Source organism: Molossus molossus, unplaced genomic scaffold (genome assembly GCF_014108415.1).
Source record: "Molossus molossus isolate mMolMol1 unplaced genomic scaffold, mMolMol1.p scaffold_m16_p_4, whole genome shotgun sequence".
Classification (NCBI taxonomy): domain Eukaryota; kingdom Metazoa; phylum Chordata; class Mammalia; order Chiroptera; family Molossidae; genus Molossus; species Molossus molossus.
The window spans coordinates 89,657,808-89,671,185 of NW_023425377.1; positions in this window are offsets into that span (position 1 = coordinate 89,657,808).

Genomic DNA, 13,378 nt, shown 5'->3' on the forward strand with positions numbered 1-13,378 from the left:
TACTGGACCCAACTATTGAGTGCTTAGATTTCTGACCTATAGAAACTGTGAGATAATAAATTTGTGTTGCTGATTTGCTATGTATCAAAAAAATTAATACATTGCATTAGTTTATTCTACTACAGATCAACTGTAAAACATTTAAGATAAACTACCTTAACAGCCAGCACAGAGAGAGAGAAAAACTGTCATCTATAGGTAACATTGATGTTAGACTTTTATCAACAATAAATGGAAGTCTGAAGAGGGTGAATGATCTCTTCAAATTGCTAACAGGAAACAATTTGCAAGCTAGAATTATATACAGAATATAGCTTTCTTACAAGACAAAAGTAAAATAGAAACAAACCAAACAGCATATTTCACTAATTTTTATTTATGCAATTTTTAAGAATAATACATTCTTGATAGAAGTTAAATGGTTCCAACATGAAATGTGAAAAGAAAATGTTGAACAAATAAATTGGCAAACAACATATATGAATATAATAATGTTAATGAAAACAAGGTCTAATTTATAGGATTAAGAAATAACAGAAGTGCCCTGGCCAGTTTGGCTCAGAGGTTAGAATGTAAGCCCGCAGACCAGAGAGTCCCAGGTTCGGTTCCCGCTAAGGGCAAGTAGTTCGGTTGCAGGGTTGCAGTTTGTCCCCGGCCCTGGTTGGGGTCGTGTGGGTGGCAACCACTTGATGTGTCTCTCTCACATCGATGTTTCTCTCTCTCTCTTCCTTCCTCTCTACCTCCCACTCTATCTGAAGATAAAAAAAAAAAGTCCTTGGATGAAGATAAAAAATAAGACATAATAGAAGTAATTGGCCATGTTTCCCAGGGAAGGAGTTAGCAGAGGTAACACTCATATTACAGGCAGAAATGGGAGAGAGAGAGAGAGAGAGAGAGAGAGAGAGAGAGAGAGAGAGACCGAGATGGATGTTTATTGAATGTTTAACATGTACCAGACACTGCATACTTTTTAGAAGTTTTATTCAACATTGAAAACAAATCTATGGATAGATACCATTATTATTCCCATTTTAAAGTAAAAGGAAGCAAGGCACAGGAAGGAGAAACAAATTGCCAAGTTTTACCTAGAAAGTGAGTGGCAGAGCTGGAGTTCAGAACTGGGCAGGCAGATCATAAGGACTGTGTTTGACCCCTAACAATTGTGTCATCTCATGTAGGTATTTTTAAATGTAACTCAAAATGTTATGTAAAGACATTTCTTATGGAAAGAGGAAAAACGTATTTAATGAAGTATTAAAGAAGAAATAGAAATCTTTTTAAAAAAATCATTTACCTTAACTAAATGAGTCATTTACATTTTCAATTGTTAGACTTTTTAAATACAGTATTTACTATGAATTAGAACAAACAAAATATCTAATGAGACTCACTATGATATTATTGTAAAGAATGCAGTCATGGTCAATATGGAAATGCATTTCAGCTCTAACCCTCATTTGGGTGACTGGGTCTTTTGAGTCTTTGATTTTTTTTTTGTTTTGTTTTAATGATACTAAGTGGAAGCAATAATGGTAGAACTACACCTTTTAGCCAGAGACTCCATAAACAAAATGAAGAAATAATAAAAATTGAAGATTAAAAAAACATATAAACCTTGTGGGTAAGATAAGCATGTAAATTTCTTGAAGAAGACCGTGTTGTTTTACAAATACAAAAAAAAGTAAAAGCATAAAACTCTTTTTTTTTTTAGTTTTGCACATTATATAAAACTCAAGGAAAATGTCAGCACCAAATTCATTACACGGTTCACTCTTGAACAACATGGGTTTGAACTGTGTGAGCCCACTATACATGGGTTTTTTTCAATGAGTACATACAGTACTATACATGTATTTTCTTTTTCTTATGATTTTCTTAATAATATTTTCTTTTCTGTAGCTTACTTTATTGTGAAAACACCATATATAAGACATATACAAAATATGTTAATCAACTGTTCATATTATTTATTTACTTTCCAACTGTTCATGTTATTGATAAGGTTTCCAATCAACTGTAGGCAATTAGCAAAGGTTTTGGAGAGTGAAAATTATATGCAGACTTTCAAATGCATTGGGGGTGTGTGGCAGCCCTAACCCCTGCAGGGTTCAAAGATCAACTGAGAAGCTGCAATTAAGAATTAATTGCCAAACATCTAACATGATGAAAAAATAAAATAGAATAGCTTGTATTCCTTTTCTCTACCCAAGCCTCTTTGTATAATCAGAAGTATTAGCTACTTTATGTCAATGTTATCTATTCCAAACATTTATTTTAAGCAATAGTAAATATAACATTTATTAAATGCCTTCATTCCAGAAATATACTTTTAAGTTCTCATTTGGGGATGAAACGCCTAACTATTCCTCATTACCTCCTAGAGGTCGAACCTTGGACATAGGAACTTCTTCAGAAGGAATGTTTTCTCTAAATGGAAGGAGATTTACTCATTTTAGACTTAGTGTAAGATCAGAGTTTATGGTTGAAATATGCGAACTTTACTTATTTATTCATTCATTCATTTTTGTTGTTGTTGTTATTATTATTATTAGTGGTTTTCACTGTCAATAGACCATAAAGGGCAGTCTGGATACAGAAAACACACTACCTATAGAGGGCTTTGGAGTCGAGAACAAAACAGATTAGAGGGTCATCTGTTATTATTACCATGAGTCAGTTATTTTTTTTCCATTTATGATTTTATTTTATTTTTAATTTAATTTTTAAATATTTAAATATTTATTTATTTATTTATTTATTTATTTATTTATTTATTTATTTAATGGGCTTCCACCTGGAAATGACAGCCATGCCTAACTGCAGGAGCCTGGGAAGTCTGATGCTGTGTGTACACAGCAATAGAAGGAAATTAGTAAACATTCATGGAATCTGCCACATTAGGCACGACCATCTGTGTTCAAACTGCTTCCTTATAGGTACTTTCTTAGAATTAACATCATGTATGTTAAAATACTTGATATGGTTTTGGGAACAGAGTAGGCTATCAGTAAATGCTACTTCTCTGCCTCTCTCTTTGCAATGGCTTTTTATATGACATTTCAGGTCGTGGTCTCAGCATCATTTAATCCATTTTCTATGTAACACTATCAGAATTAACAGATCATTTTCTAGATTTTCTACAGGAAATAATTCTACAGTTCCTCACTGGATACAGATTGAAATACAATCTCTTTCACAGTATATCCAAAGTCTCACCGCCCATTGCCCAAGAAACTCCAGCAGCATCACATATGTGGACAGTCTACGCCCAGGTCTTATGTATAATTCTCCAACCTTAGGCTTGCTCTGAGATTTTCTTTTAAAACTCATCTTTATTGTTGAATGTATTCTAGATGCCCCCCCTTTTCCCCATTGACCCTCTCCTCCCCAATCCTGCTCTCTTCCAGCCTTCCCCACACTATTGTGGTGTCCATTGGTTATGCATATATGTATAGAAGTTCTTTGGTTTATCTCATCCCACCCTTTCTCCCCACTTCCCTTTGAGGTTCATCAGTCTAACAACCAATGTGTACTACTTAATTCCTTCATCTTTTTCACCTGTCCCCCAAGCCCCTGCCCATCGGGCAAGCAACAAAAAGTTCTCAGTATCTATGAGTCTGTTTCTGTCCTGCTTGTTCATTTTGTTTGTAGATTCAGTTGTCGATAGATATGTATTTATTGCCATTTTGTTTGTTCATATTTTTGATCTTCTTATTCTTCAAGAAGACCCTTCAATATTTTATATAATAATAGTTTGGTGGCAATGAACTCCTTTAACTTTTTCTTGTCTGGGGAACTCTTGATATGTCCATCAAGTCTAAATAATAGTTTTGTGGGATAGAATAGTCTTGGTTGTAGGTTGTTGCTTTTCATCACCTTGAATATCTGGCCTGCATGGCTTCTTTTGAGAAATCAGCTGACAGTCTTACGGGAGCTCCTTTGTAGGTAATGAATTGCTTTTCTCTTGCTGCTTTTAAGATTCTCTCTTTGTATTTAACCTTTGCCATTTTGACGATGATGTGTCTTAGTGTGGACCTCTTTGGATTCATCTTGTTTGGGACTGTCTGTGCTTCCTGGAGTTGTATGTCTGTTTCCTTCACCAAGTTAAGGAAGTTTTCTGTCATGATTATTTCAAATCGTTTTCAATTTCTTGTTCTCTCTCTTCTCCTTCTGGCACCCCTATGATGTGAATGTTGGCACACTTAAAATTGTCCCAGAGGCTCCTTACACTCTAATTTTTATGGATTCTTTTTTCTTTTTGCTCTTCTGATTGGGTGATTTGCTTCCTTATATTCCAAGTCGAGGGTTTGCTTCCTGGCTTTACCTACTCTACTATTCATTCCCTGTAAATTATTCTTTATTTCAGTTAGTGAATCATTCATTTCTGACTAGTTCTTTTTGATGGTGTTGATGTTCTCACTAAGTTCCTTGGAGGTCTCCTTAAGTTCCTTGAAGGTCTCACTACATTCCTTGAATGTCTCACCAAGTTCCTTGAGTAACCTTATAACCTGTGTTTTGAATTCTGCATCTGATTGACTGCTTATCTCCATTTTGTTTAATTCTTTTCCTGGAGTTTTGTTCTTTTCTTTCATTTGGGACATGTTTCTTTGTCTCCTCATTTTGGCTGCTTCCCTATGATTGTTTCTATGTATTAGGTAGAGCTGCTATGTCTCCTAGGCTTCGTGGGGCTGCCTATTGTTGTAGGTGTCCTGTAAGATCCAGTGGCACAGCCTTCCTGATCACTTCAGCTGGACCTTCCAGGTTTACCACTAGTGTGGACTATACACCCTTCTGTTGTAATTGAGGCTTGAGTTCTGTTGGCACATCAATGGGAAAGATTTAATCAGGCTGTTCAGCTGCAAAGACTGGCTATGCCCACTGACCACTGGCCTCTGACTACGTTGGAGGATCAGCTGTGTAGGGACCAACCACACAGAGCAAGTCTTACTTCATCAGGGCTCTGGTACCCACTGAGTTCACTCATTGAGTGTGTCACTTATGGAGGTGGTTGGGTGGTGGTGTCTTGATGTAGTCTGAAGCTGTCCACTAGGTGTGGTGGCTCTGGGAAAGGTCAGCCACTGCCTGTGTTCTGTCTGTGGCCACCCGGCATAAACTACAGAGTGATCTGCTGATGGCTGCTTCTTGTGCTGGGCTTGGAGGTGCCCAGGCAAAGCCAAATTGTGAACCAAGCTGGCTGCTTCTAGTGCCAGGCCTGCGGTCACTTAAGGAGAAATATGGGACTTGCTGAGACCAGATGCTGCTTGTTTGAGAGATTTTAGGAAACTCTGAAGCAGGATCCAAGACAGGCCAATCCTATGGTAAAGCCTTTGGAAACAGATTGGGTGGACCCAAAAGTTGGGTGGGGAAGGGCCTAAGGAAATCACCAGGGCAGGGAAAACAGTGTGAGCCAGATTGCTGGAGTCCCAGATATGGCAACTGTCTGCCACCCCAGGGAAGGGCTCACCAAAAAAACATCAGCCTCCACCAGCATGTCTGTCCAGGAGAAAGCCACATCTCTAGCCCTTGTCCTGAGGCCTTGTCCTTCTCTGTATGTCTTTGGCACCCTCAAGCTGCCTCCCCTCCAAGCTTAGTAGAAGTGAATCCGAGTAAGTCTGTGCACAGGCCCTTTAAGAGGAACTGCTTGGAGCTCCAGCCCCCTCAGCCTCCCTCAGTCTCAGTTCCTGCTGGTTTTTATAGCCAGAAGTAATGAGGACTTCTCTTCCTGGCACTGGAACCCTGAGTTGAGCACCTGGTGTGGGATGGGGACCTCTCAGTCCTCAGGGAGGACCTTCCCAGCTGAGGTGTTCTCCTCATTTTTATCTGCCACACGTGGGTATGGGACCAGCCTGTCCATGCCTCCACGCCTCCTACCAGTCTCGATGTGGTTTCTTTAATTTTGTACATGTAGGACTTCCATTCAGCTTGATTTAAAGTGGTTTTAAAGGATGGTTGTATTGTAGTTTAGTTGTAATTTTGATGTGGTTGTGGGAGGGGTTGAGTACCGCGTTTACCTACGCCACCGTCTTGACCAGAAGTCTGTATAGACTTTGAGATTCTTCCTATAATGTCCTTCCTCTCCTTCTCTGTCCACCCTAGTTTTCTAAACCCTTAAAATCATTTTATTTATTTTTCAACAATGTCAATGATAAAATGATTGTCTCTACCAAAGCAGGCCATGCCCACTGACCCCACCCCCCTCCACCCTGCATTGCACCGTGCCAGGATACTACAACGCAGTTGGATTCAGCAGTCCTCTTATTCTTTTAGTTTTATGTCACAAACTGCAGCAAATTAAAACTTGCAATAAAACACAAGTAAATTAGAAGTAAAATTGTAATGTAATTATGTATGTTGCAAATAAATAAAAGCATACTTAAAAAAATATTCTAAGACTAAAAAAAAAATTACAGTTAATGCCCTATTGAATAAAACAGTCTACCAATGATGATGGCTTCTTATATTAAGTGTGCCATAAAGTAGCTAAATTTGCAGATAACTCAAAATCTGTGTTATTCAGTTATTCTATATTCATATATTTGCAGTGAATACTTCATTTCAAAATTGCAAATGTATGCATTCCCACTTTACCATTCTGCAAATGGCTGTTTATATTTCTATTTTCTAGCTACTTGGAATATTTTCAAGAACTTTTATTATCTTAGACTTTCAGAGTATTTTGAAAGCTGAAATGCACCACTGAGAGCTGAGGGCACCTATGCCTTGTCCGATAAGGGGTAACAAGATGAAGAATTTGAATGGATATTTTAAATTAGTTACCATATAAAGTGTAATTAAAAAGCCCCACTTATCATTTGAATAGCAGTTGGCAGGAAATATACATGTAGCCTTTATACAACTACTCTCCACTAGAAAAAGGAATCCCAGAGGCTGATGTTAGAAACTGTCAGCACTTCTGAATTGGCTATTTCTAAATACCTGGCAGATTCTTAGGTGGGTAACTTCTTAAATGAAACAGACTTTATAACATATCACAATCTGTTGTTAGTTTGGAATGACATCTGCCATATTAAATTCTGTGCAGAAAATCTTTTCTTTTTATAGTTGTTATATTAAAAATTCAGCTGTACCTAGACAAAGATTGATGTGGGCTAATAGAGTCTTTCATCCAAACCTCAGAAAACTCTTCTTTATTTTAAGGTCACTGCAATGACTTCTGTGACACTACAAGATTTTAGTAGAAAAGCTGAATTAGAAAAGACAGCTATTTATTTTTCATTTATCACCTCACTACTCAAATTTCTAATTCTATGTATCACTTCCTTCTTTAAATTCTCCCTACCTTTTCTCTTGTTACATTTTAAATATTTATCCAGTTTGCATTTCCTTTTGCAATTTTGTGTTTTATTCTACATAGTGATTGCCTTATCTCTTTTCCTGAGATGTTGGTAGATCAGAAAACAGATTAGTATAAATGGATATTACACAAGTTAATTTACTTATTTTTTTACAGAAATGTACTATAAATAGTCAATTAATATAAAGAGATGTTCAACATCTCTATAAGTCAGACGGAAATTTTATGTTCAACATTTTAATAAAACTTAAATACTTTAGATAATCATATTTTTAATTATTAAGACGTGTAACTGGCCTTTTTTTCTCAAGCAGCCTATTCTGTTTTATGTTTGGTTTGGTTTTTTGGTATTTTTAATAAACTTTATTATTTGAAAGACTTTTTAAATTCACAACAAAATTGAGAGGCAGGTACAGAGATTTCCCACATACTCCCCGCCACCACTCAAGCATACCCTCCTTCATTATCAGAATCCCCTATTGATACCTTTATAGTAACCTAGGTATATTTAACAGGAAAGCAGCAAAGGGGAGACTAGATAATATTGGCACGCCATCTATACAACCTTACCAGAGAACTACAGTTCTAGTCCTTGCAGATTGGTGGGGGAAGGGACTAGACAAAGGCAGTTTGGATGCATGCTCAGTAATGTGTGGGTGACAATGGAAGATGCTTACCTGTCAATGACACCTGGAAACAGGTAATTGGCCAGAATAGGCGTGGCCACTGCAAGGGCACAAAATCTGAGATACATAAGTCCTGAACAAAGGACATTTGCTTTCTTGGCTCTCTTGGCTTCTTGGGCCTCTTGTGCTCCTGGCTCTCCTTTTGCAGGGGTGTGCTCCTATGGACTATAGCCATGTGGGATCCACACAATGGACTGAGGGACTGAATCTAGCCTGATGCTCTGCCAGACTCAACTTCACTATGAAATGGAAACTTTGGACACCGGCCCTGTTCTAGCTCTGCTGTATTCTTACCTACCTCTCTTCCAGGACTGGCTTAAGGAAACTGGAACTTTAGAAACCTAGGTATATAATTTCATGCAAATAAAAATCACTCATTCTCCTGTGCGAGTCTTAGAAAATTCCTTTTCTTAAGATAGTGCAAGAACCCCACTCCCACTAGTGACAGAGAAATTTGACCCACTCAGTGCTCCAACAATACTACCAGAGTGGTACATTGTTTTACAATAGATGTATCTACAGAGAGTGATACATTATATTCACTCAAAGTTCACAGTTTTCACAATGATTCACTCTGAATGTTGTACATGCCATGGGTTGAGATAAATGTATAATGGCATGCCTCCATTATTATAATATTGAGGAGGTAGCGGCAGGTTAGGCAGTGAGGGACAGGACCATGGGAAGGGAAAGCTGAGACACATGGGAAGTTTGAGAGGACTTGGAGCTCAGCACACAGGCAGGCAACCCAGTACACAGTAGATCAGGATGTTTATTTGAACTCTACAGATATCAAAACAAAACTAAAATCAACACAAAAAATTGTACCTCCAAGGCCAGAATTTCCAGCCCCCATTTATAAAAATGCATAACAACAACAACAAAACCAGAAATGTTGGTTTCAAGCAAGGCAAAAGGATTGCTGAATGAGTTTTACTGTGAAACTATGAAGTGTGTTTCTATTGCAGTAAGCCAGGTTACCTTAGAAAGGATTATAGGAAACCCAGGTTGGATTTGGGGGAGAAAATAAAAGCAAGCATAGGGTTGCCCCAAGGGCATTTCCCCTCCTCCTCACTAACAGCCTGGGAGAAGTTGAAATGACCAAAATGGGGAAACCACTAACGCCCCTATCAATGATCCAGGGCTGAATCCAGTCAGGTGGGAAACACAAGGTTTAAAATGTATGGATGTTGCTAAGGTAGAATTCCTTGAAAGGAACAATTAGAGGCTAGCAAAGTATGTATCTACCCCTAGACAATGAAGCCTCACCAGAAACCCATTTGGGTCCATTCCCCACTGTGGGGAGTTTGTCCTTTCCTTTTGCTTACCCTTTGGTCTGTGAACTAATTCTTCAATTTTCTGAGACAATGAACCTGGACCCAAACACTGCCGCTTGGTTTCAGTATCATACAGAGTATTTTCATTGCCCTAAAAATCCTCTGTGTTCTGCCTATTCATCCCACCCTGCCCTCCCCACCTAAACCTTGCAATCAATGCTCTTTCTATTGACTCCACAGTTTTGCCTTTTCCAAGGTGTCATATTATTGGAATCCTATAATATATAGCTTTTTCAGATTGACTTCTTCCATTTAGTAATATGCAGTTAAGATGCTCATGTCTTTTCATGGCTTGATACTCCCCCCTTTTTTTTTGTTAATGATGGAAAGTATTTCAATGTCTGAACGTACCACAGTTTATTTATTCAGTCACCAGCTGAAGGACATCTTGGTTGCTTCCAAGTTTGGGGCAATTATGCATAAAGCTGCTGTGAACACTTCTATGCAGGTTATTGCACAGACATAAGTTATTAACTCCTTTGGGTAAATATCAAGAAGCTGGATTGTATGGTGACAGTATGTTTTGTTTTGTAAGAAACCACGAAACTGTCTTCTAAAGTGGCTGTACCTATTTGCATTCTTGCCAGCAACGATGAGAGTTCCTGTTGCTCCACAGCCTCACTAGCATTCAGTGTTGTCAATGCTGTGGATTTGGGAGGTTCTAATAGGTTTATAGTTGTATCTCATTGTTGTTTTAGGTTTCATTTCCCTGATGACATAGAACATGTAATGTCTTTTGGTATATTTATTTTTCATCTGTATATTTCATTTGTTGAGGCATCTTTTAAGGTCTTCGATCCATGTTTTAATCAGGTTGTTTGTTTTCTTATTGCTGAATTTAAGAGTTCTTTGTTTACAATGAATAACAGTCCTTTATGAGATGTCTTTCACAGGTATTTTCTTCCAGTCTGTAGCTTACCTTCTTATTCTCTTGACAATATCTCTTGCAAAACAAAAGAAAAATAATTAATTTTAGTGAAGTGTCTAGCTTGTCAATTACTTCTTTCATGGAGTATGCCCTTGACATTATATCTAAAATATCATCACCATAACCAAGATCATCTAGATTTTTCTCCTGTTATCTTCTAGGAGTTTTGCAGTTTTGTGTATTACATTGAGTCCTATGGTTGATTCACTTTAAGTTAAATTTTGTGAAGGGTGTAAGTTCTGTGTCTAATATCGTTTTTTTGGTTTTTTTTTATTCCTCATCCAGGGATATTTTTCTATTTATCATCAGATAGAGTAGGAGGGAGGGAGGGAGAGAGAGACAGAGAGCAACATTAATGTTATAGAGCCAAATCAACTGGTTGCTTCCCACATGACTCCACCAGGGCCAGGGATGAACTGCAACCGAGGTAGGTGGCCTTGACTGGAATTGAACCTGCGACTTATTGATCTACAGTACAAGACTCTAACTGCTGAGCCAAACCGGCCAGGGCTAGTATTTTTTTTTTTTGCATGTGAATGTCTAGTTATTCCAGCATTATTTGTTGAAAAGGCTCTTTTTGCTTCATTGTATTGCATCTGCTCCTTTGGCAAAGGTCATTTAACCATATTAATGTGGGCCTATTTCTGGGTTCTCTAGTCTGTCACATTGATCTGTCTGTTATTTCACCAATACTACACTGTCTGATTACTGCACTTTATAGTAAGTCTCAAAGTCAAACAGCATCAGTTCTTTCTCTTGGACTTGGATTTTCTTCATCAATACCGTGTTGGCTACTCTGTGTATTTTACCTCTACATATCAACTTTAGAATCAGTTTGTCAATATTCACAAAATAACATGTTAAGATTTTTATTGGGTTTACACTGAATCCATAGATCAAGTTGGGAAGACTTGACATCTTAAAAATATTTAGTCTTCCAAGACATTGAAATAATAAATAGAGGAAGATATAAAAAAGTAGAAGCACATACCTTGTTCATGGATTGGAAGAATTATCATCATTAAAGTGTCCATACGACCCAAAGCAATTTATAGATTCAATGCAATCCCTATCAAAATACCAACAATATATTTCACCGAATTAGAACAAATACTTCAGAAGTTCATATGGAACCAAAAAAGTCCCCGAATAGCCACAGCGATTTTGGAAAAGTAGGACGAAGTAGGTGGGATCACAATACCAGATATCAGGTTATACTACAAAGCGACTGTAACCAAAACAGCCTGGTACTGGCACAAGAACAGGCATATAGACCAGTGGAACAGAACTGAAAACCCAGAAATGGACCCAGGGCAATATGCTCAATTAATATTTGACAAAGGTGGCAAGAGCACATAGTGGAGTAAAGACAGCCTTTTTAATAAATGGTGTTGGGAAAATTGGACAGCTACATGCAAAAAAATAAAACTAGACCATCAACTTACACCATACACAAAAATAAACTAAAAATGGATAAAAGACTTAAATGTGAACCATGAATCCATAAAAATTCTAGAAGAAAATGTAGGCAACAAAATTTCAGACATCATACAGAGCAGAATTTTCACTGATACATCACCTAAGGCAACAGAAACAAAGGAAAAAAAAAGAACACATGGGACTACATCAAACTCAAAAGCTTCTGCACAGCAAAAGAAACAATCATCAAAATAGAAAGGCAACCCACTGCATGGGAGAACATCATTGCCAATGATACAACAGATAAGGGGTTAATTTCCAATATATATAGAGTGCTCATACAACTCAACAAAAGGAAGACAAAGAACCCAATTAAAAAATGGGCAGAGGGGCTGAATAGACACCTCTCCAAACAGGACATACAAATGGCTAAGAGACATATGAAGAAATGCTCAACATCACTAATCATCAGAGAGATGCAAATAAAAACAATAATGAGGTATCACCTCACACCTGTCAGAATGGCTGCCATCAACAAATCATCAAACAACAAGTGTTGGCGAGGGTGTGGAGAAAAGGGGACTCTAGTACACTGCTGCTAGGAATGCAGACTGGTGCAGCCACTATGGAAAGCAATATGGTGTTACCTCAAAAAATTAAAAATTGAACTTCCATTTGACCCAGTGATCCTACTTCTAGGAATATACCCTAAGAAGCCTAAACACCAATCAGGAAGAATATATGCACCCCCATGTTCATAGCAGCACTATTTACAATAGCTAAGATCTGGAAACAGTCCAAGTGTCCATCAGTAGATGAATGGATAAAAAATCAGTGGTACATATACACAATGGAGTACTATGCAGTGGTAAGAAAGAAAGATCTCTCATCCTTTGAGACGACATGGAGGGACCTGGAAAGTATTATCCTAAGTGAAATAAGCCAAGCAGAAAAAGACAAATACCACATGATCTCACTTATATATGGAATATAATGAACATTATAGTCTGAGGAATACAGTAGACCCAGAAATATGGAAGTAGGGCACAGACAGACTAACATCCCTCAGAAGAGGGAATGGGGGGTGGGAAGAGATAAACCACAGAACTTATATGCATGTATGCATAACCAGTAGACATGGGCAACAATGCCGGGGACAGGGCGGGGTGGGGTGTGGAGGAGGGTGCCAATAGGGTACAAAAGGAGAAACATCTGTAACAAAAAAAATAAATTAAAAATTTGAAAAAAATAAAAAATATTTAGTCTTCCTATTGATGTATACGGAATATCCCTCCATTGTTTACTTATTCCTTGATTTCACTCATCAGAATTTTGTAGTTTTCCTCATATGGATGTTGTGTATATTTTGTTACATTTATAGCTAAGCATTCATTTTGGGAGGATGGCACTATAAATGGTGCTGTGTTTTTAATTTTAAATTTCACTTGTTTATTTGCTGGTAAATAGAATAGTATATTGTATATTATAGAATCCAAAATGCCACCACAGGTTTACAAAGAGACAAGAAAGTAATAATGCAGAAACTCAGGGAAGTCAGTCTCTGCTGCGGCACCCAGCTCTGGAGAGCCTTTCATGGATGCCTCCTCCCAGGCTACTTTCCTTAGTGACTGGCTTTCTCATTTCTTTACTAAGGAAGTGGCATTCGCAGGGAATCTGAGAGCCCCTCTTCTCA